This window comes from Rhinolophus hipposideros (genome assembly GCF_964194185.1).
Source record: "Rhinolophus hipposideros genome assembly, chromosome: 14".
Taxonomy (NCBI): Eukaryota; Metazoa; Chordata; class Mammalia; order Chiroptera; family Rhinolophidae; genus Rhinolophus; species Rhinolophus hipposideros.
In genome coordinates, this window is record NC_138060.1 from 47,733,506 (window position 1) to 47,755,166 (window position 21,661).

The window sequence follows — 21,661 nt, forward strand, 5'->3', positions numbered from 1 at the left end:
CTCTGTTTTTCTGTGTTGGCTACCATCAGGAGGCTCGGGTCTTGACAGGATGAAATGTAACTGATGGTAATTGGACATGAATTGGTTAAATGCTCCAGGCTTTTAAGTGTGTGCTCAGATGATCATTAGGGGGGCAGTGGCCAGCCCAGTAACTAAGCCATGGGCAGTGCGAACCATGAACTTTATCTTGCAGTTCAGAAAAGCGAGACTCTCAGGTGTGAAATCACGGCTCCAATTTGTCAGTTAAATTGGACTTGATTTGGGGGAAAAAATGTTGGTAGAGTTCCCACCTTGAAGGCATGGATTGTATCCCTTTACAGAGGATATTATTTTGTATTGCATTTGCCAGACTCCACAGTCTTCTTAATAAATAAATATGCTGAGCGTGAACAAGGCGAGCCTGAGTGATCTGGGCTGTCACCAGTACTCGTTGATGTAATTAGGGTTTGGTAATTCACGCTGTAGTTATCTCTCATGTATTGTGTCTCATCAAACAATGCCTACTTGTGAATCAGGCAGCAGACTTTCAATATTATATTAAAGAGTGCTGGTTTTATGTCTTTCTTTTCCCATCGCTCTATGATTCACCCTGCCCCTCCAAGGTCGACTCACATGGCTTTTTGCCTTTGTGAGCATTTAGTTTGTGCGGCTGCTGCTTAAATAGACCAGCCCTTCTGCTCCAGTGTCTTGAGTTTTAACTCTTTGGGGATTGGGTAGAGAACACTGCCTGCCTTCCTCAAGGAAATGGCAAAGCAAGGACAAGTTAAAAAGGGGAAATTATAATCATTTCTCATCCCCCCACAGAAAAACAAAAACAACATACTCAAGGATTGCATGAAAATATCAGACATTCCATCCCTTTTACTCATTTGGCTAAATTTTTCCAAATGTTTCAAAATTCACGATTTCTTTTTGGTCCTTGTTTTCTACCATGAAGTATGTTCAGGAAAAAAACAAAACAAAACCAAAAACACAATACTTTAGATCAAAATGAACGGAATAATTGCTTTTCTGCTTGAGATTTCTTTTAACCTATTACTAGCAGGAAATAATGTCATGCAGATTATATTATAGACAGGATGCTGGATGAGTTACACTGGTGGAAAGTTTTGTGTGTGTATGTGTGTGTGTGTGTGTGTGAGAGAGAGAGAGAGAGAGAGAGAGAGAGAGAGAGAGAGAGAGAGAGAGAGAGAGAGAGAGAGAGAGACTGTGGTAAAGAGGGAAAGTGGAGTGGTAAGGGAAAAGAGGAGAGCCTGAAAAATATAGAGGGGCTTTTAAAATAAAAGCTGTTTTGGGGTCCTATATAGTTTAGTGTTGTGTAGACAGGCAGCATCTGGATCTTGTTACTTTCAAGCTAGTCAAAGCCATCAACTTCTGGAACATTTTTAAAGAAGTTAGATCCATTAGGCGACCTAAGCTGATATTGAGGTAATCAGATCAGGGTGGTAGGGAATAAAAGATCAGCTACTTTGGTTATTGTGGTAGCTCATATTGATTATTATGTTGTAAAATTTCGACAGTTCTGTGAAGTTGTTGAATATTGTTACAGCGGCTCGGGAATGACAGACATTAATATCATCCCCAGAAGCTAAAGATGTGAACATGTGCCCTGTTTTGAAACTTGGGCACACAAAGAATGGGAAGAAGGGTCAATGTACAATCATATTTTAAAAGGTGAAGACTTTCTGACAATGTTAGTACTATATAAAAAAGTACTATCATGCCTCAGTATAGCATGAAAACCACTGGGTTATGTCAGTATTAGTTTTTACCCCTTTTACACTTATATCTCAAAATATAATCTGTAATAAAGAAATACATGTTGCTCATATCAATTGGTGAGTCTAGGTGGAATTCATAATATCCACTGTGTTCTAGCCTGGACTTGTACTTATAATCTTACTTTTAAATCAGTGCTATTTAAAATGATGCTGCTATATAAAGAATATTTATGGTTGATAAAAATAGCATTCTATGGTTCATAATAACAGTCATACTCTGGTGATATCATACCTTAAACTGTTTTCTAAATTCAGATGTTTTTCTATTATTCACAAAAGCTATTTAACGACATTAGTTTTGGGTGAACAATTTTCATGGGATTTTAAGAATTGAAATGTTTATTATTGTGTTCATTAAGAAAATGCAAAAATGTGGAAACTTCTCTTTCTTCTTAAATATGTGTGTTAGATACAGCTGCTACTTTCTTATGATAACGCAAAATGAAAATGGGGTTTTTAAGTAAATGCAAGTGCTTTCCCTTTTCTCAAATGCAATTAATGTGTTAGAAAAACTTTGACACTTCTGTGCCTTCTCTGCTTCTCTTATTTTCCCATTATAGTAAAACAAATTTCTTAAATTTGTTGCTTTAAAAAAGAATAGAAATAAGATATTTATGCTTTTGTCCCTTAGGATAGTTTTCCAAGTACTTAAAATGTTATATTAGAAAAGTTTATGTGTAAGTTAAATAAAATGAAAACTCAGTGGCTGACTTGTAGCTATACCTTGTAGCAATATTGTTATCCTATGCTTACTCTTCCAGACCTCTCATTAAAAGTTCTTAGTTGTTAATTTTCTTTTTGACCAACTTTTTTTTTCCCTACCAAGAAAAGCAATTTCAAAAAGGAATATTGCTTTTGGTTATGGAGTAATGCAGAAATCTTGGTGACATGTCATAATATTTAAATAAGAGACGTAACTGGATTGAGAGAGAGAGAGAGAGAGAGAGAGAGAGAGAGAGAGAGAGAGAGATCATCAAAAACAAATTTGCTGTTGGGAGGCCACCCAAAATAATCAGCAAATTTTAGAGAAAGGGGACTTAAAAATAGTTCATTAGCGTAATGATAATATACATAACGATGTTTGATTGCGTTGTAACCTAATATTGCACAAGAATTTTGTCACAGCCCATTCAAGGCAACAGACTTGTTGCTACTGCATTTTGAGACCCAGGGTGAATTTCAGTCTGAATTTGAGGTAGTTTGGGGGTTTCCTTGGAAAAACAAGTACGTTGCACAAGAAAAACTGAAAAAGGGTGAAACATGGTCCCAGCCTGGTGAATTGATATTTTGCTGATGAGAAATAAGTATTTCTCTCATATGTGATATTTGGAAAACTTCAGTCATCTTTATAAAAGCTTGTAATTCGCCCAAGCACACACAGCAAGCTTGTATTCCCTCCTGTACCACACCCTTACCAGTCCACTGTATTTGTTTCAATCCAGGGCACAGTTTCTAATCACATTGCTCTCACATCAGTCTACTGCATTCCCATCTGCTTTCGCAGAAGATCATGAAACAAGGCTTCAGACTATGGGACCCTGACGGAGTTTCTTTGGCTGGTGGTACTCAGATTGTGTTCAGAGCCCGGTGTGAAGTTGGGGTCAGGTGTAAGGAGTAATCCATCAACCCCACACTGCTTTCAGGCTGAATTTCCAACCATCTGCAGTCTTGACTGCCTCCTGTCTCTACAAATCTAGCTGGAGCCCAACCGATTGTGCCATAGAAAGAGCAAACACTTGAAAACACAAGGGCTGAGGAGTAGGCAAAGGAATAGAGAGGCTGCTGTGGGTCAAAGGCTGTTCTTAAAGATGTGAATGTACAGATCCTTCAAAAACAAAACAACCCCTTAACACACTTCTTGCACATGAAAATGTAGAAAATCTTGCCGAGGGAGGGAATCAGTTTAGAATTTCCTTAGTACTTCCTGTCCAGATTTGCATTGATAGCCAGGGTTGGTAACTTGCCAGTTTTAAAACAGCCTTGAAAACTCCCAAGTTCTGTTTTCCTTTGAAAGGCTGAAACATACAAAACTGGTTTTCTAAAAACTCTTTCAGCATTTGAAATTTTAGGTACCACTCCAAATATTTAGTTCGCTTCAGGGGGGTAACATGATAGCATGAAACTATGATAAACCTTGTTTGTCTCATTTTAGAATGTATACAATTTTAATTGGTATTAAATAAGAGAAAAATGGAAACAAGGGGCCACCCTTCCTTTTCAGTTTTTTTTTTCCCTCTTTATTCCCCCAAATCTTTATTATCACTGGAATTGTCTTTTCGTTGCTATAATGTAGTCAATGTTTTTACAACACTGAGTTCAGTTCCTACTTAAAAGGAGTAGAAATGTAAAAAGTTCATGTTTTTTCCCCAGAATAATTCCAAACTTAAGGGAAACACCATGTGTATATCTTTTAATAGTATCTTTCTAACATATTTTTCTTTCACTTTCTCTCAATTTGGAAAAACAATAACAGAATTATAACCCAAGGTTATTTCCATGAAGTAATAAAATCTGAGGGTTGGAGGTTGGGGCGATTTTCAGGGAAGGAGGCAAAAGAAGACAAGGAAGGATGTTAAGTTCATTCCAGGTCTTTCTGGCTCCAGGAATTCTGGAAAGCTTCATTTTTGCACTAATATGATTTTACACAATTCTTTTTGACATTATCAGTCTTTTTGGCAGAGAACGGGCTCAGTCACAATTATGCCTATGCCAAATTCTAAGAAAACCCGTCTTTTCCTTTAAAAGAAAATCTTTTCAGTATTGGACTTCTTATTCAGAGTAAATGGTTGATGTTTATCCAAAATTGGCTTCGAGTACTACATTAAAATTGTGTTTTGTAACAGTCTCATAAGCCACAGCTGTATGTGATTAAATAGTGTAATATCAAAAGCATGTGAGAATAGACATTTTTATGCTATAGCTGTTGCACAGCAAGAGTACAGATGGAGCTGAAGGGAGACCAAGAGCAAAAACTTATTCATGTGTTGTAATACGTGTGTTGAAGATATATGTTACTATTTGTGCAGTAGGTGGAAAAATGCTGAACCATTTTGATGTGATTAAAAAATATAATTTTTCAAAATGGAAACAGAATTATAATATATATTTTCATTTTAAATATGTAGTGTCATTTAATTAGAAAACACATAGTTACTGAGTAGGACTGAAACCGATGAGAAGATCAAAATTACTCCCAGGGAGCTCACCTTCAACGAGCAAAGTGACTTTCTCATTTTTGTTTTGAAATTATAAATGTTTTTCTTCCTTTTTGCTACTTTCTGTGGAACGATTGTAAGAAAACCTTCATGCCATGTATCCCTAATCAAAAGAGTGATAGTTCATAAGGATCAGCAATTTAGGGTAAAATGGACAGTGGTATGTTTCTTTTGAAGGTAATTTGAAAATATGATTATCAGTTTTATAGGAGTATTTCATTTTTTTTGGCTGGTGTTAAACATTACATAGCTGCAGAAGGAGACACAACTTTTGCTTCTATTTCTTTAGCAAGGATGTTATAGTAAAGAGATTTCTATTTCTTATGGTACGTTTTAACTATAATTTTTTTAAAAGAATGTTTGTTCATGAAAACTATAATTTCTAGCTTCCTAGAAATTATAAATCTATAGGATTACTAATGCTAATAAAAAATTATTAGTAAGTCATTGTTTTCAGGACCTTGGGAAAAAAAAAAAAAAAACACCTGTAGAGTTGGCTATTGATGTTCAGATTTCAGGCACTAAAAAGTAATTTTAAAAAGGAAAAAAAAGGAGAAGCGTGGACAGAGGTAAACTAGATCCTGTTTGTGTTTTTAATTTTTCTTTTTCAAGATGATATCGTCAGAGAATTTGTTCACATTTAATTTTTTTTGTTTTTTGCCATTTCAATTTATTTGTCAGGAAATATATACATGTGGAACCAGATATCTTGATAAAGTTTTGGAATTTAGAACATCAACAACAAATAGACATCAAATTTCAAGAGTATAGCTAATAAATGATAAGATAGATAAGACAATGAGTCTGTTTTTCTTTGGGGAAATTCTCCGATTTGTGTCAATGAATTTGTTTCTAGGTCAGGTTTTCTAAGATCTCTTCCAGGCTCAGCCTTCGTGACTTTGGCTTTGAGCTAGATGAGCATGCTTTGATATGTTACTGGTATTGGAGATGATCTCGTGTTTGTGCCATTGATGAGTTTTTGCTCAGGTCCCCAATGCTTTCTACAGAGAAGATCAAATGCTGCTTTGTAGGCTCCGGTGATTTGACAAATTTAACAGTCTGCTTCCTTTGCCGCATCTAAATCCAGTGCAAAGAGAGAAACACATCCATCACCTGGGAGTGGGTGGAGAGCAGTTCCCAGGGGTGGGACAAATGACAGGCATCATTTAATCATTATCATTGTCAGCTTTGTTGTTGTGGTTACTTTTCTCCTTTGAGTGGGTACAATTAGGGCTTATCCAAAGACTTAAATAATACCAATGTGATGCTTCCTTTTCCTCATTTAACTTTCTCTCTACAGGTGGTATAAGAGCTGAATGGTTATGCATATGTTTGGCTAAACCTGTTGAGGTAATGAAGGAAAGAGATTGCATCATTAAAATTCTGGCAATGCTAGATTTGTGAATGAGTCTAAGAGCTACTGTAAATATGGAAATAACAATCCATAGATAAAATACTGTTTTGACTGGAGTTTGAAAAACTTTCAAATTCCTGAATTTCTGAATAGTAGCCTTTAAAGCATGGGAAAGAAATACTATAGTAACCATAGCATACAATATTGAAGGAGGAACATACTACCTTCTCTAGAACATAAAAGCAATAGCATTGTTCTTTTCTCTTTTTCTTGCTAGGTACCCTTCTGGTTCCCAAAAAAGCCTCTGTTAGCTGAATTAATAAGAATAAATAGAACCTTGAAATTTGCTTTTATGAATAATAAATACAAAAAATAGACTAGACTATGCATACAGTCAAGGAAACATGCTAATGTCTTATCCTGTTGTGTGAAAAGTAAGATATAATAGAAGTAAAAGAAATCTTATGATATTCTAAATACTGGTAGTAATCATTTTAGGACCTTATTTTTAATTTGTTTTAGAATTAGCTTTCCTATCATTATATTGTAGGGTTAAGCAATTGGTACATATTGTACTCAGTATGCTAGAAGATGGTCTTTTTGTTATCTGATTCTTAGCTAATAGTTTTCAAGGTGAATATGGATCATTCAGAATTTAATGAGAATTTTTGAAAAATCTTCCTATTGTTATCTAGTGTACTGCTCTTTACCTTAAATTGCATATTGTTGACAATGTAATGAAAAAGGAAATGGAAAACAGAATGCTAACTATCTGGTTTTCTAGAACTGGTTAAAATACCTTAAACGCTTTTCTTAGGTATGCAAGTCATATTTGAAACTTTTATCGATGTCTGTAAACTATCAGGTTGTCCCTTTTAAAACTGAATATTTACAGAAATTGGCACGCTGCATATAACTTAAAATTAAGGTAACTTAAAATTCAAGCAAATATACTTTTCAACTCCCAAATAATTTTGAGTAGGTCAAGTATTTGAAGAAGTGTGTACAAAGCTTAGAATAAAATTCTAGAGACTTGTTTTCCAGTCTCTAAACACATATACACACACATACACGCACACACACACACACACATACACACACACACTCACACCATAGGACAGCACATTCAATTTCTTCTTGAGAGATGAGAAAAGCACCTTTTTTTTGTTTTTGTTTTTGGCTTGGTGCTAGTCCCTTGAAGGATTGTGACAGTTCCTAGATTAACCTTGTTCTCTCTCAGCTTTCATCTGCTAGGTCTCTTGTCCATTGCTGTACATACCAATTCAGACTGTGCTTTTAGACATAAGGATGTTGTGTTTTAATCAAATGTAGGCAGAGAATTCTGAAAAGAATAAAATTCTGATGTTCTTTGCTCAACTTATTCCAAAAGTTAACCACTGCTTTTAAACTTTGTTATTTAACTGTTAAGACAACTTCATGTTAACAATGGGAAGTTTTCTCTTTCTGGCTTGTTCTTGTTCTTGTATTTAACTTTGTTGATAAGTTAAAAATGATATGGAATAAGTCAGAGGAAACAAGTCAATGAACATTTTCATCCACATTTAGTGACTTCCTTGAACAATGGGAGAAGTGAAGGGTCATTTTAAAACCTCTGTATTTTTGGGATACTCTTGGAGGCCCACATCCCATATTCTAACAAGCCTGTTAATGTGCATTGACATTCCACACATCCAATTAGATTTTTTTCCTAATAAAATATTGAAAGAGAGTATCTCTTGGATCTTGAGAGTATAATGCTAAGCGAAATAAATCAGACAGAAAAAGCAGAGAACCCTATGATTTCACTGATATGTGGTATATAAACCAAAAACAACAAAAAGGACAAGACAAACAAATGAGAAACAAAAACTCATAGACACAGACAATAGTTTAGTGGTTACCAGAAGGTAAAGGGGGTGGGAGGAGGGAGATATGAGTAAGGGGGATCAAATATATGGTGATGGAAGGAGAACTGACTCTGGGTGGTGAACACACAATGGGATTTATAGATGATGTAATACAGAATTGTACACCTGAAATTATGTAATTTCACTAACAATTGCCACCCCAATAAATTAAAAAATATATATATTGAAAGAGGTTTTCTAACTTTTCTGTTGAAACTCTCTCAGTACAAGTAGATTAAGTTATGTGTGCTATGAATTTGGGCCATCATCTTGCATACGTGGGTGTTACTGCAAACTGAAAAAAATCGAATCTACAGTATTCTTGAGGTACAAAGAAAGGTTATTGAGGGACTGGGTAGAACGATAAATAAAGTTAGCAATGAGTTATGTTTTGTAGATATGCAAACAAATGTTTATTAATTTGGGTTTCACAGTTTCCTTTTTAGTTTGGAGGCGATTTATTTTTCTCATTTCCTGAGTATTTTTTTGTGGGTCACTAAAGTGATCAGGGAGTCTGAAAAGCTGGCCATATCTCCACCTATTGTGGCCTTTTGGCATTCAAGATATCTCTGTATTTTAGTAATCCCAAATTTCCGGAGTGGGGCACGTGGTAGAACAGTAGTGTATTGGAAAATGTCATTAACATTCTTTGGTTAAACTATGTCAAAAGCAGACACATTGGATTGACCTTTGGCAGCGAGAACAACTGAGAGTTTCAGATCTGGGTGCCAGGTTCACAGAATTTTTTTCATTGTACAAATGGTAGAATTGTTTACCAATTGGAAAGAAAAAGAAGTTGAATGTAACAGGTGTTTCCCTGGGCTCCCAGCTTGGGGATACAAGCAGGAGGCAAATCAGTGACACAATATTTTATGGCATAATCTTTCTAAATTCTTCTGTCCCTAAATAGGGTCATGGGTTTGTTAACATGAATTATTACTGCCACCTCCTCCTGTACCCCAGTGTCAATGGTTATTCACCTGGGATAACTTCCTTTGGTATCCAGAGGTCCCTCTCAGCCCTAGAGAATCTCTGTACCTCTTAAAGAACACATTTCACTACATGTATGCATACTCCAACCAGACCCACCGTTACTCACACAAGTGGTTGGATATCCTGAAGACACTGACTTTCTAGTCCTAAGCCAAGTGTCATGGCTGCCTTCATTTTCATTTTTATGCCAGTAGTATAGGGAAGTCAGAATCCCAGTCCCCAAGCATGGCCATTTCTTTCCACTTTAATCAAGGTGTTTTCTCTGACTCTCTAGCTCCAGTAATATGCTTATAGCTGAAAATTCACTCCCACCCCCCATCTTGGAGGGAGACGTTCCATAATCACCCATTATTTTGAGTCTCTTATTACTTAAGTTTTTTTCCCAGCCCTCTAGCCAGATCTCACTGAATTTCACCACAGATTGAATAAATCAGCTTTGACTTATAGTTCTCATGCATAACACACACACACACACACACACACACACACACACACACACACACACTTTCCTGTAAACTTTCAGGATTATTTCAATAGTTCCGTCTGATTTTCTCTGAGACTAAATGACTGCAGAGAAATAAATATACAGGTACAAAGTGGTCTTATGGAGACATACCATGTTTCCCCGAAAATAAGACCTAGCCGGACGATCATCTCTAATGCATCTTTTGGAGCAAAAACTAATGTAAGACCTAGTCTTATTTTACTATAATATAAGACCGGGTCTTTATAATATAATATAATATAATATAATATAATGTAATGTAATGTAATGTAATGTAATGTAATATAATACTGGGTCTTATATTAATTTTTGCTCTAAAAGACACATTAGAGCTGATGGTCTCACTAGGTCTTATTTTCAGGGAAGTAGGGTATATACCTGTTCTTTCCAGGTCATATGTATGTATAGACGAGTATTTTGCTGCTAGTTGGTTGCAAAAAGGGATGAGTCTCACCAAAAGTGATTAATAATTTTCATTTTCTTTTAAAAGTGTAATAGTTTTCCATGATCTGAAATATATTGATAATGTATTATGCAAGTTATATACCTACTCTTTTTTCCTGCTATTCTTGATAGCATCCTTTAGAAATCGTACTAATTGACTCTGGTTTTTCTCCAAATAATTTCATAATAATTGTTCACACTGTAGAGATTTTGATGATCCTCAAACTTTTAGTGATGAGGTTGTTAGTGGCATAGTATTAAAAAAAAAGATGACAGTTTTGCAGTTTTAATTAACAAGTGATTTGTAAGAAGTACCAATAAAAATAAAAGAGAAGAAAAAAATAAAAAGGGGAAGGGTACCAACTCTTAATCTACTTTTGAAAATTTCTGGAATTTGACTTTTTGATTTCCTTTCCAAAGACAAAGGTTAAGAGCTGTTTGGCAAGGAGAAGAAGTGAAGAACCATCTTTAGGAAACAACTTTAACATGAATATAGACTTGATATGGAGAAGTCATATAGTTGAGACTTTTGGTGTTCTGTGAGGGAAAAAAAATCAAATAAATGCTTATGAGCACAGGGTAGAGCATTGTTTTGTTTATCCACATGTCAAAGCTCTTAGTGATCTCTAACATTTGTTTTTGTTGTCCAGACTCACCCATCACTAGTCCTTAGGGAGAAAAGCATTATTGAATCTTTTGACTAGATTCAGTAGTGTTTTTTGGAGAGTCTTTGTAATCAAATTTTGACACATATCTTTGCATTTCTGTATGTAAAATATTCATATGAAATCCCTGTATGTTCAAAAATGTTGTCATGAGTGAAGCTATATTGTTCTATGTGGAAAGGATCTGGCTGTGAGAGGGGGAAACAACATAATTTATGACACAGCAAACTTAATTGGCATGAGCATCACAATGCAATGTACTAACCAGACAGCAGTGATGTCTGAGGGCCACCAATGTGCCTAGAGATCCATAGTGCAGTTGGATTGAGGATACATGTGCAGTATGCTTAGTGCCCTGGACTCTCAGCACATGTGTATATTAGAGGGTGGGACCTGGTGAAAGAGTCTAGATTTCAACATGGTCATTGAGTAGCTTACATCAATAGAGGTCCAAGAAAGGTTACTTACTATTGTTGTTATTATTCATGGTCCATCTTTTTTGACAAGTTCATTTTACCCTCCATCCTTATTTCATTTAGGATGGCTATCTGACATGACTTTGCTTTTACATTGCATCTTCCACATCCCCCTGCCTGTCTCAGATTGTCCTTCCTGGAGAACTAATTTTTTCCTTTATCACACCTTCTATTTCGCCTCTTCTTTCTTGTTCACTTCCTTTCTCCTAGCCTCAAGGTTTTTCTTTTTCTCCCCACCCCGTGGATTCACCTTCTTTGCTTTCTTGCCTTTAGTTCCTAAACTAGCTCCTAAACACTGCTTCTCCTTTTCTGTTCTCTTTCAGTCCCCTCCTATCATTTTACTTGTTGCTTTTTCCCCCCTCATTTCTTTTCAAGGTAGAGTGAGATTGAATTTTGACTTTCTTCCTTTTTTTTCTTTACTTTTTGCTTTGCTCTAAGTTTATTTTTGGCTTTTTGAACACACCTTTACCCATCAGTTATTTTGTCACAGTTATTCTTTGAAACTGCTGAGGTCGAGTACCACAGGGTCTTCATCTTTGAGTGCCCTGCAATGTCCAGTAGAGTGCCTGATGCAGACTGAGTGCATAATGAGAGGTTTTCAGAATGCATTCATCTCTGTTGACCTGGCATCTCGTGTACTACTCCATCACTAAAAGCAATAATTTTTAACTCACTGTTGCTTAGGTCATCTTTCCCTATGTGATGCTTTATGTCAAGTCATTTTGTGTACCAGAAGTAAGACTTGTTAAAATGTCTTTCTTTACATGTACAGGTTGATGCACTCTCTCTCTGTCCCTTCTTTCCCCCCTGAAATAAATGAGCCCCTAGGCTAGGTGCCCTAGGATTGTTGGCTGGTGTTGGATTACATCCTTAGCTAATGGGATACACTGTCATAGCCATAGCTGAGCCAAGTTAGAACGTGAAATAGAAAAAGAAGAGGAGAAGAAAGAACAGAAGAGGAGAAGAAAGAACAAACAAAAACTGCCACATTGTTGCATTCCAAGACACTGGCTAGAGCTCAGGAACACATGCCAATTCAGGGACGGACAGAAGTGGATTTCAAAGACAGTCTAAGTAGCTAGTACATGGAACTTGGGGATGAAAGTAAGCAAGTAGGTCAGGGCTGAATGGAAGTGGTGGTGGTTTGGTAGAAAGACCATACCTGAACAATTGCCAAGAACATCAGTTTGTATATGTGGCTTCCTTTCTGGGGTTGGCAGAGAGTTGAGCATATAAGGAGGTGAACTTAGTTTAAGATGCTAGGAGATGGCTTGAGTCATAGACCCACCTTTTTGTCTATTTTGCTTATTCAAGACAGAGGATCATGAATATAATAGTCCTATATTAATATAATCTACTCATGCCATGTGATAGTACACAACAATACTGACATGGATTTTATAACTCAAAATTTTGAACAGACAACTTCAGAGTTCAGGTAAGAGTGGCAAAATTCCAATTTCAGAAAGAAAATTCTATAATTTCCCTATATAATTAAGCAGGTATAAAGATGTCTAAAGTAATGATAGATGCTATAAGATGGGATTCTGATGTAAACTTCATAGCCTTTCTCACTAAGGAGTGCATAAAAATAATAACCCAGTTGTGGCTAAGAGAACAAATCGTGTTTTTGGTTTGGGTGCCTCTTGATTTTTTCCAAGTTGTGCTGATTCTTGTATTTACTTATTTATTTATCTTATGTTTGCATTTTTACTCTATCATGGTTGATTTTTTTGTTTGTTGATTTGTTTTGCGTCAAAGTACTTATTACCATTTGTAGAAGAGTTTCTGTATATTCAGTTCCTCAATATTTAGTAAATTTTATATTGAAAAGTAATCCATACTCAGTGTATGTAGTGAAACAATTCAAGATATATAATGAAAATAATAATCTTATTGAGCACACCACATCATTCCATCAAGAACTCTCATCAATACCAATACTAATAATAAAATCATTGGTGTCCTATAGCATTTTTTTATGCTCATGCAACCATACAAACAGATCTGTAGCCCATGAAATCACAATGAATAGGTAATTTTACTCCTTTTTTTTCAATGGAAAGGGTACTTTTTGAATTCTCAACAGATCATTACATATATATATATATATATGTATATATATATACGTGTGTGTGTGTGTATATATATATGTGTATATATACACATACACACACACGTAGATACACGTGTGTGTGTGTGTGTGTGTATTTGATTTTTATTGTCAGGGTAATTGTTCCTAAGGTGTTTGTACCATATTTTATGCAAACGTTGCCCATCAATGGGCATGGATTTTTTGCTACTGTTTTCCCGTTATGAATAATGCTGTACTATTCTTAAAGGTACTCATTTCAATATTGAAATTTTAATCAATGATAATCTGCTCCTTTCTGTGAAAAGATGAACTTCCTGGTTGAGGTTTGAGCTGAAAGGGAACCCCTAACATTTTGCAGAAGCAGAAGTGTCTCATTTCCTTTGTGACACCACCACAGGGCTTCTAGTAGATACTTGGGGTCTGTGGTGCTACCATTTCATTGCTTCTCATCTGTTTCATGTTGGGTGCACTTATGTTTCAAGTTGACTGCCTGTGTCTGTCATCTCATGTTCCAAGTTGAAAGAGCAACAACATTCAAGGACAGCTTCAGGCAGCCCGCATCTTCCTAATTGATTGGAATCCCACTTGAGGCATTTTTGTCCTAGAGCAAATATTTTGTCCCAAGAATTTGGACATCAGAATTTTTATTACATTTTTCTTGACAATAATGCAAACTTGTATTTTGTGAGAGCCCTCATCTGTTGGACTTGTTTGGTGTTACCTGACCATAGGGGAAATGTCATGGGATGTTCATTGAGCTGAAAAAGTGACTGTAAAATTTAATGAACGTAGGCAAAATCTGAATTTATTTTATTTATTTTTTCTTTTGTGCTTGTTCTGCTTCCCACTACCTATATCAATTTTAATTAAAATCAAAACGTGGAAATGAAAAGAATAAAACAGAAGTTTACCTATAGAAGTTGTTACTCTGGGCTGATACAGAAATATTTACTAACTAAAATCTGTATAGAAGAAGGTAGATCATAAAGCCTCAATAGTTTGCTCTTTCTCTAAGTAATGTTAGACCAAGGACACATATTTCTAATAACACACTTAAATCTCTTTCATATAGTCACATTGCATAGAACCTAATCACCCCTTTCACAATTTGATGGCTATGTTTCATGTACTTCTTTGGAAACTCAAGTTTTCCTAGATATGGGCCTGCAAGGATAATTTTTTAAAAAATTTTATTTCAGTTTGATGTGTATGAGGTGGGATCTTAGTTCAACACACCAGAGACAGTTTAGCATTTTTTTGACAACTTAAATATGCAGCATTTTTCACCCATCCTTAAAAATCAATAGTATAATAGACTTCATACTTTATATATATATTTAGGGGAAGTAGAAACATTTTAACAGTCTACAAAAGGAACTTAATAACCATAAATGAAAAGAGCAATTTGGTTAGGTAAAAGGACTCTGAGTGTATTAAGAATAGTTACCAGAGGCCCAATTTTTAAGTTCTAGAACTTTTTTGTAATACCGTTTCCTCAAGGTTTCCTTACCTTTTTATATTTCAGTTTCCTGCCGTTTCTTCCCATCACAAGAATATTTAGTTATTTGATAAGAATGTCTTGAGAATCAATATTAGACTAATAATAATGTGTTTCAGTGTTCTGCAAAGAATGCCAATATATTATTAACATATTGTGAAGATGATAAAATATAAATAAGAACCATTAACTCCAAGAGATTGCTATCAGGGATAATGGTAAGGAGTGGGCAACTAAAATTGACTTGATACGTAAATATAATGGAGCACAAATCCTTATGATAGCTTAGATCAATGCCATTCATTGAAATATTTCTTTGCACTTCCATTATGTTTCTCCGGCATCCGTCTCTGCAATCAGCTGGACTAAAATCAGGTAGAGAGCTTTGCTTTCATATTTCTCACACTTCCTACATTATTATATTTTTTATTGTTGTTTGGTTTTGGAAAGCAATGCAATTCTGTCTCAGGACTCCTTAGAATCCTCACCCTGCAGTCAGAGATGAATCTATTGGGACGTTGTCTGGTTTTTACATTGCTTTATTTCACAGTACTTGCACTTTCCTCATTTAAATTCCCAGGATGTCGTTTTCCCCCTAAAGTGTCTAAATTAGTGGAGGTAAAGAGTGTCACTCTCAAAGCCAGTTTATAGTGTCAGCTTTTGCTTCCTTCCAGCTAATTCTCATGTTTAAAGTGCTTTGAGTGAAGCCAGCACTGGCTCTGGGTGTGGTATTTGGTTGTAATCAGATTATTTTCCAGACTATTCATTGGGGAGTGAAGGAACTAAGTTTTGTTTCAGTTTCTCCAACTTACATTGCACTTTCAAAGATCCTTCAAACTTGCTCACGTGTAGCATTATTGAACTTTAATTTTACCCATTTGTTAATCTTAACAACTACAATGGCTACCCTCACCAAGCTCTTTATGCTCAAAACACAAGGGTCATCTCAAAGTTCTTCAAACTGTGTGATCCTCAATACTTGTTTTAATACTGGTTCCCCAAGGTTTCCTTACCTTTTTATATTTCAGTTTCCTGCCATTTCTTCCCATCACAAGAATATTTAGTTATTTGGTAAGAATGTTTTGACAATCAATATTACACCACTAGTAATCTAGTGGGTGCATATAGTAGGTTCATATGGTAGATGCTTAATAAATGTCAATTGACTACATGGAAGCCACGGTTCCATATTCTGAACTCTAATATTGCTTACTGATAGATAATCTTTGGACCTCGAACCATTTTTTATTCCCTTTGGTGTCTGTCATTAGCTCCCGGGGGGGAAGGGGTGAAAAAAATCCTTGTCTGCTACTTCTTTATATAATTCTTAGTTCCTACATGAACGTAGTGCTAATTAGTATTTACTGATTGAAGAATGTATGGTCTTGCTCTCTAAAAATCCTTTAATCAATTTTATAATCCTCAGGAAAATTTAATGAAACCTACTCCATATGTATTTGTGCTTTCTTTATCGTTTTCTTTATTCCTTTTTAATTTCAAAATAATATCTCACTTTCAATTCCAAAGATACATAAAACTAGGAAAAATATAAAAGTGAAAGCCTCCTTAAGGTGTTTGGCATTTTTTTCTGTAAAATATTTGCTTTCTTGTTGCTTATTCACATGGTTCCTCTCAAGCCAACATTGACTTAACCAAGGAAGAAACAAGTGTCTGAGAACGTCTGCCTTCTCTCATACTTTCATGTAAGTTTGGTCTGAAGACATGGGAAGTAAGATATTTTCACTGTTTGTGCAATGTTGAATTATAAAAACCTTACAGCCTAGTACTGTGCTCATTTATATTGTATTCTACAGTTATTGAGAAGGGATTTAAAAGTTGGAATTTCAGAATGTGAAATAGCACGTATCAATTAATGCATGTTCATGGAGGGCTCCCTTAGGTCAGCCCTGTGTGGGGGCAGGGGCGGGGGAGTGTTGGACAAGATAGAGGGAGGTTATAATGTAATCCTTGCTCTTCAGAAGTTGGTCATTTGTTTGAGGAAATAGAGGTGACACATGAAACAAACAGGAGTAATTAAATGCTAAGTCGTGTGACATTGACTTGAATGAGGTGAAGAGAAAGGATCAGGGCTGTTAGGGTAAGGAGAGCTATTAAGGGAGAAGAGAGTCTTCAGTCAGTCTTGAGATAGACAAAAAGCAATTGGGCATTTGGGGTATTGGTTAAGTCTGGGAGCATTGGGACGGTATTCCTTCTTTAATAAGAGGAGAGACATAGGCATGAGGTTGGAATTATGGGGAGACAGGATCGTGAGAAGACAATCTCAGCTGGCAAAGGATCAGTCAAAGAGGGAATAGGTTGGATAGTCAGAGTGTAGCACTTACAGAAAGGCTTTCAGAGGTCAGAAAAGAAGTACAGCATAGGGAATATAGTCAATAATATGGTAATAATAATGCATAGTGCCAGGTGGGTACTAGACTAGTCAAGGGGCATCACTTCTTAAAGTATATAAATGTCTAACCACTATGCTGTACACCTGAAATTAATATAAAATAATATTGAATGTCAAAATAAATAAAGTGTAAAAAAAAAGGGTCAGAAAAGAAGCAAAGTGAATAATTATTTAATTTTTCTGCACTAAGTGGTTTTCTAAGCTTCATTCCGAGGACATAAACCATAAGTGAAAGGAATGATAGATTTAAAATTCTTTATTGTTTTTATGAAATTCCCACGTTACCTAACGGTATATTTATAAATCCTCATCTAGCAGAACTCTACCATAGTTCAAAATAAAAAGCAAATAAGCCAATAAACACTCTTGTAAAAATAAATAAATAAAAAGTTGCAGCATAATACTACAAAGATTTAATATAAAATATGTTCTTACTACTTAGAAGGAAAAAAAAGAAAAACAAAGCACTCCAATAATAAAAGGGACAGAAATTCATAAATGAAGAAACCACAATAGCTCGCAAGCACTCAAAAGAATGTCACTAATAATCAAAGAGATGATGACCAAAAAAACAAACAAACAACAACAGAAAACAGTGAGATACTATTTTCACCTGCTAGATTTTTTTTTTAAAGTTGTACATTTCCTAACAACCAAGGTAGACTGAGGAATAGGGAGACAGCCACTCCCATACACTGTTCATGCTCAGGGGAATGTTAGCAGATAGGTAAAGTTTGGATCAATTTGAAAGAAAGTATCAAAAACTTAAAAATTCATGCCTTTTTATACAGCAAGTCTAATTCTAGAAATATTTGCTAAGGGGTTAAAGTATGTATGCACAAAGCTGTTTATTACAACACTGCTTTTAATAGAGAAAATTGTAAGCAATCTAAATGTCCATCAATAGGGAGTACATTAAATAAATGCTGTTATATCTTTACAAAGAACCACTATGAAGCCATGAAATCAATGAATATAGATATATTGATTAGGGAAAATGACATAATGTGAAGTTAAAAAAATAAAATAGTGTTATGATTCCAAATCTGTCTTTAAAATCTGTGTGTGTGTGTCTCTGTGTGTGTGTGTTTATGTTCATATTTATTTGTTTCTAGAAAACAATAGGATAGGTTTCATATGGGTTATTGCAATGACAGACATTTTGAGTATGAATTGATGATTGTTGCAAACAATAACACTGGGAAGTAAGTTGTTTCAAAAAAATAATAACAACTTAAGAGGAAGCAAGCAAACCTGTAAGGATCTTGATACAGTTAGTAGAAAGAAGCCATTACATGCTGTTTAATTGAGAAAGAAGTAATGCCTATGAGAAAGGAACACTTTGAATTGATTCCTAGTATTTTGCAATGTGGGATGGAGCAAAAAAAGGTAATATTTAGGAGGTTAGGTTAAACCTGATTGAGCGATAGGAAAACAAAAACATCAGGGGCCAGAAAAGGCCAGTATGGTCCAGGACACCAAGAGTGGACATATGCTTTTGAGAATGATCTGAAAATAAAAAGACTATGATCCATTTTTAAACACAACAACTTTGAGGTGACAGTGGGACACCCACATGAAGATGGCAAAGGAGGAAGAGAGAGCTGAAGCAAGATCTGAATCCAAAGGCAAAAATAGAGATTTAGGTATATCATCTACAGGGTTATCACATTTGAAGCTCTAAGTGTGAATGGGATTGTCTAAAGTGAAGACAAAAATCAACAATTGTGGAGGGAAATGATAAAGAGAGCTTTATTCTCATCCCATCCTCTCTGTGCCATGAGTTTCTTTACTTATGGTTTGAGATTGTTCTCAGCATGATGAGTCTCTCTTAAATGTTAAGAAAATAATTAGTTACTGTTAAGAGTATTTGCATAATAAACCTCAGAAAGTCTAGAACACTTGTCTAGCAGAAACTTAACCTATCTTAAAGTCTGAAATTTCCTTTTCCAGGTATAAATTTTATCCTTACATGCAGTTGTCCCCTGCCATTCACTTCCCTATTTTATTGCAATGATTCTGTTGTGTGGACCCATTTTTCAGAAGTTTTATTTAGAGAGAGTGAGATGGTTAGATATGTTTCATTTGTTAGTGTGTCTGTTTAAATGATTGATTTTTATTAATTTATTTTTTTATTTATTTGGCCAGTTGATTATTTTATGCGGGATTTTGTTCTCAAGTTGTATTTCATGGCACTGGTTTTCAAATGTTAGCATGTGTAAGAATCTTCTGAAGAACTTGTTCAGACACCTATTTATGTTGTTGTTTTTTTGAAATTCTGATTTAGTTGCATTTTATTAGCAAACGTCGTATGTTTTTATTTGTACAAAATGTGAACATACTGACCATAAAGATATCTGTTATCTGTTGATAAATTGGCCATCTTGTTTATACATTAGTTTCATGTGAATTGATTTAGGTTGAGTCAGTCTTCAGGATTCTCTGATCATCTCAATGTGTGCTATAAAAAATAAAAAAAGTCTAGCTCAGGAACCTACAGAGCTTGAGGAACAACCATGGACGACCAAGACAGTCAAATGATGGGTCCGCCCAACAGCCAACAGCCATGCCTGAATTGAGATCCATCTGCTTTTCTCAGAAATTTACCTCCTGTTCACTTGTTCATTCACTAGGAAACAGAACTAAAGAATTTTAAACTGAAAGGAACTTTGAAACAGGGAACAACCTTTCATGGTGAAGTTGAGGGCATAACCTTCCGTTGAAAACTGACTTGCCTCCTGAACCTGGCAATTGACACCACTCAAAAGGCTAAATTCACTGTTCAGAAATATTCCACAACCTGGTGGGCTGTTTCTCCTTTGTGATACCTTTCTCTGAAGTGTGGGGCTTGGCACTGGGTTCAGGTGCTAATGTTAGAGCAAGAATCCATCAAACCTTAACCTCTAGGCCCCTTCTTTAGTTTAATTTAAGAAGTACATATCTACATTATAAAACCTGCCTGTTTTGCGTAACTTCCAAAGTGAATTTTGCTTTCATTAAATTTCTCTTTCTAACCTTCTGGCACAGGGGTGACACTGCTTGATAATTACCTCTAATACTGAATCCTGTTGACATGAATATATTCTTAAGAACACGTCAGAGGGAAAATATACATCAGAGCACCAAATAAAGTTGAATGGAATGTAGACCTGTTACACTAGGTCCATAATTTTGTAAACATACATTCAGATATTCATTAGTTTATAAAGGTGAACAGAGAAACTTTTTTTTCTTTTCATAGCTAACTCTTAATATTTGTTTGCTTTATGTACTATCTGTTATAATGGGGAGAAACATCATCAAAACTTGATTGTAATCATTGACTATCATTTTTGGGTTTCAGTATTTTCATTTCTAAAAGAGTTGGTTATCAAGGATTAGGGATAATATATGCAACTTGCCTGGTATATGGTCCTTGTTACCTACTTGGATAATGGAAGTTTTCTTAAGAAGTATATTCTAATTTAAGTTGATATTTAGAATGGGTGGTGAAACTAAGCAAAGATGGGTTTAAAAGCATTGAGAGAATATATCTGGACTCTAGCCATGCCTCTGCCTTCTTGAGATTTTTGCAGTTGGATCTTCTAAAATCACAATTCTGCAGACAGCGGCATGCCTCAATCTTGACTAACGTAGGAGAGCCCAGAAATAAAAGGAAGATCCCAGAAATAAATCATCCACCCAAGTATATTATTCAATAATCTGATCATAGGTACCGGTAATGTCCAGGCACTGCACACCAGGCCACCTGTAGGTAGCCATGTTGCCCTTGAGTCTTTGTGGAACTGTACTTGTCCCTTAGCCCCTGCTTACTGACTAGCCAGTAATTCCACCTGACATTATGGCCCTCCTTGTGCTCAACACAGTTTCATAGCGAGGTCCTGGATCCCCAGTGATATTCATATCCATCTTCTTCCTCTTCATTGAAATTTAATCTTTCACTACAGCCCAGTGTCCTGAGCGTTCCCTTACCTCACTCCCCATGTACCCATATATGGCTCTTCCCTGACTTGACTGACTTTTTGGTTTCTCCACCATTTTAATGTAGATCCTCAGTGACTGTTTCTTGAAACATCACCTAAGTTTGCCCTTTTGAAACCACCCTTTACTTACCTGGCCCCTGCCCAACTCTGTGACCTCATCTTCTATCATTCTTCCCTTCACTCTCTCATATTCCAACCACAGTGACCTTCTTTCTGTTGTTCCAACGTGCCAAGACCTTGGCAAGAGCTGTTTCCTTTGCCTCAATTCTCCCCTCACCCTGCCCAATCTTAGCATGAATAGTTTCTTCTTGTCTGTCCGATTCCAGCTTAAATGT

General features: G+C 35.7%; 1 protein-coding gene across 17 annotated transcripts in view; it reads left to right on the forward strand.

Moving 5' to 3' along the window:
* The window catches only part of RBMS3 (RNA binding motif single stranded interacting protein 3), a gene marked incomplete at its 3' end in the record, with an annotated part of 1,241,782 nt that overhangs the window by 598,416 nt on the left and 621,705 nt on the right, over positions 1-21,661 (forward strand). The gene's annotated exons all lie outside the window — the stretch shown is intronic.